Below are 4,148 nucleotides of genomic sequence, written 5' to 3' on the forward strand. Positions count from 1 at the left end.
GGCCATGGTGAAGTATTAGCTGAGCTCACGCAGGCATAACAAAACGGGAAAAGGAGCGGGGTTTTCAAATTTATTTGAAACTTCATCACATTTGTTGTAATGTAAGGTATGCATTTTACATAATATATAGATCCTGAAAGTAAGCAAGCAAGGTACCAATCTATGGTTTACAACACCTTACAAAAAATATAGATAATGAAAGAGGAATAAAGATACCGATGTATGGTTTACTGTACCTTACACAAAATATAGATGATGAAAGAAGAAATTAAGGTACCAATGTGTGGTTTACAACACTTTGTCACTTATCGTGAAGCACAAAGTATCTATTTCACCTTTATTTTCTACAAAGGAGCCAAACCACTTCAATACCAGTGACACTAATCACTGCCTTAATAAATTGGCAACCCCATTTTATCAATGTCCTCCCTAATATTTTTCTTCTAAAATAGCATCAGTTCATTAGCCTCTTGTAGTTCGCCAGTCCCCTCCCTGATGTCTTCTTTGACAGTCACCTCATTGTCCTCTATAGTGATTAGAAACTTACCTAAAGCGTTAACCATTGTGTCCAATTAAATAACCAATGTTTTCAAGTCTTTTAAAGAGTCCTGCAGTTCCTCAACATCAGTCTTCTGTTCATTACCTACCCAGCTACCAGCTGAGCATTCTACGCTTCCATCGATTCTAGTAGATGCCTTAATCCTATAAATCCACCCATTAACAGGTTCATTTTTTTCTTATCCTAGATAACCACATTCATCATCATTCGTGAATCTATCTTAGTACCCTGTACTGAGTTTTAAAAAAGATTGATTGCATGCTTAACTTCGATAAATCATTTCATGATTATAGATGTGTCATCAATATTTTCATTAATTTTTAAATCATCTATTTTGGCCAATAGTCCATCCATTAGTAATATGGTCTATTTTGCACTTACCTCATCAATAGTTACATCCTTATAATATACCTCATCAATGGCCATATCCTCTTCCACATCCTCATGAACTTGAATCAGGCCATCACTATCGGTTTGTTGGGTAATTATTTTCACAAATTTTGGCATGCAACCAATGTTGTAAAGTACAATTGAGAAAATGCTTCCGGTGTTAGAACGATGATAACACACTGCCACACAGGGGTATGAGGACGTGTAATAGTAGAGTAGCACTATGCATATAAGTTTGTTTGGAAAAAGCAAATTGGGCTTTGTTTATGGTAGATACCCTAAGGAGAAATCTCACTTTTATTTATATGAACTTTGGGAGAAATTCAATGTTGTAGTTTTATTATGGACAACAAATTAGCAATCCACCGCTTTAGATTCGACGAGAGCTGAATTATTGAGTGGTATGGTCTATGCATCCAGTGCACATAAGGTTTGGATAAATCTTCAGGAAAGATTTGACTAGGTGAATGGATCAAGATTTTTATTCCTGCACAAAGAGATAACTACACCCTCTCAGGGAATTTCCTCTGTATCCGCTTACTTTTCAAAATTGAAGAAGTTTGGGCTGAATTTGATGCGCTCATGCCCTGCCTTGGTTGTAGTTGTGAAGAATCCAGGAAATATGTTGTAAATTTTGAGTACTAAATTACTGTAATTTCTAATGGGCCCCAATGAGTTCTATTACCAATTGAATAACCAAATTTTGAACATGATCCATATACCTTCTATTAACAAAGTTTATTCCATGATTATTTCAAAAGAGAGTAGGAGAAGTATGTCTTTGTCTCATGTTACAAAATTGAATAAAAGCACTACTTTTCTAAATAATAATAAGGAAAAAGGGGTGCTTAAATCTACCTACACCACTTCTGGAGATTCTAGTTTGACCACTCAGCATAGTGGTTCTAGCTTTAGCATCGGACTGGATGTTCTCATTCATATAGAGGGAAATCTACCAGAGGCTTTGGTGGTAGTTTTCATACTACTAGTAGTAATTTTCTTAGTTCTAGTTCCTATAACAATTCTCACATTTCAATTTCTAATCCTGTTAGTCACACACATCAACTACAAGTTCTGGATCGAATCATAGATTTAAGAAGAAGAATCTCTTTTGTGACTACTGTTATTTAAAAGGTACTTCAAGAACAATTGCTACAAGTTGATAGGATATCCTAATGATTCAAAATAAAAAAAGAGGTTTGTTTCAAATAGTTCTTCTAGTCCTACAACTTATTTTCACAAGATACCGCTAGTGTTGTAGGAGGTAGACAAGCAAGTGTTGAACAAATGAACTAAAATTCCTATGGATCAACCCCTGGCATCCCTCAGTTCATACAAGAACAATACAATCAACTGCTGAACTTACTTGGAAAGAGAGATGATACAACTGATTCAAACATGACAACAGGTATATCATCATATGATGTAGCTTGTGGGGCTTCTGAACTAGTCATATGTAGATTGTTGATTCTGGAGGATCAAGTCATATGAACAATACTCTCAACTTGTTGACAGATCTTAGAAGTTTTGATAGTATTAAAAAGAGCAAGGTATACTTCCCTACTGGTGAAGTTGCTTATGTGTAACATATAGGTTCAACTTATATTTTTGGAGGTCAAAGAATATCTAATGTCATGCATCTTTCTGACTTTACATACAACCATTTATCTATTTCCAAGTTGACAAAGAAACTTAATTAGGCTATGTTATTTTATCCTGATTTCTATCTTTTTAAGTGGTCAGGTGAAGGAGATTGGTAGAGAAGATGATGGTTTATATGTGATCAATTCAAAAGACAAGCATGAACTTCAATATGTAGTTGAAAGTATTAGAAGAGCTACTACAACTTATACTGGTTCTACTTTAGTCAGTAAGAAGAAGAAGTATGATGATGGTGTTTTGTGGCATAAAAAGCTAGGTCATGTACTAGTAGGTACTTTTCAGAAAATAAGTGGTTTTCAACCTTTCTATTTGTGATGGTAGAGCAAAAAAATTTTGTTGTGTGTCTATTGGCAAAACAAACTAGATTGTCTTTTCCTTTAAGCACTACTACTGATGGCTCTTATTTTCATACTATACATACAGATGTTTAGGGTTCCTATAGCATCCCTACATATTATGGTAAAAGGTACTTTCTTACTCTAGTTGATGATCGCTTAAGGTACACCTTGTTGTTTCTATTACCTACAAAGTCTAATGTAATTGCTGTAAGGAAATCTTTCTTTTATAAGATACATAATATATATTCCTTCTCAATGAAATATTTGAGGTCTGATAATGGATGTGAATTTTTAACTCTCAAATGCATGACTTGCTTCAATATCTAGGAATAATATATCAAAGCTTATATGTATACACTCCTAATCAAAATGGCATTGCTGAGAGGAGGCATAGATATATCTTTGAAGTTACCAGATCTCTTAGATTTCAAGCTAAAGTTCCTTTGAGATTTTGGAGAAAATGTATGAGTATTGTAATTTACATAGTTAAAAGGTTACCCTCGTTAGTTCTTTGAGGATCATCTCTTTTTGAAAAATTATTTGGTCATGCTCCTGATCTCTCTTACATGAAAGTTTTTGGATATCTTGGTTATGTAACTTGTGTGAAAAGATATGATAAGTTTGCTCCAAGAGCAAATTTTTCCTGGTTACTCTCTGACTCAAAAAGGTTACAAGATGTTTAGCATTTTCTCTTAAGAGTTTCACATCAGTAGAGTGTTATCTTTAGGGAAGATATCTTTCTATTTATGTAATCTAATTTTCCTTATGCTACTACTCTTTTCCTGTTGTGGATTTGTTTACCGCCGTACAATATAATTATACTATTTATCCAATTCCATCTACCTCCAATGATCCCTCCACAGGGAGTTTAGATGATGAGTAGACTCAAAATCCATCACACACTCCTTCTTTTCTTGAGAGTTTAGAACCTGAAATTTCACATACTTTACCTCCTGCTCCTACAAATCCTTCTTCACTTCCTACTAATAGGTCATCAAGAACATCTAAACCCAAACTCCAGATGCAGGACATAACAAAAGGCAAGGACAATTCCAACTGCAACTATCCCATCTCTAACTCTGTTAGATATGCTAATATATGACTTGTGTTCAGTAATGCTTTAATAGCTTATTCTTACATTGTGGAACCTAAGTATTTTGATAAGGCTATTAAAGATTCTAAGTGGATAGAGGCCATGC

The 4,148-nt window shown here is 34.4% G+C and overlaps 1 long non-coding RNA gene across 1 annotated transcript; it reads left to right on the forward strand.

Moving 5' to 3' along the window:
- Window positions 1-225: 225 nt before the first annotated feature.
- On the forward strand, window positions 226-3,201 carry LOC124886425. Its single transcript, XR_007043590.1, has 2 exons — window positions 226-2,357; window positions 2,693-3,201. It is a non-coding gene; the product is annotated as an uncharacterized LOC124886425 (long non-coding RNA).
- The last annotated feature ends 947 nt before the right edge of the window (window positions 3,202-4,148 follow it).

Source organism: Capsicum annuum, chromosome 1, assembly GCF_002878395.1.
Source record: "Capsicum annuum cultivar UCD-10X-F1 chromosome 1, UCD10Xv1.1, whole genome shotgun sequence".
NCBI lineage: Eukaryota > Viridiplantae > Streptophyta > Magnoliopsida > Solanales > Solanaceae > Capsicum > Capsicum annuum.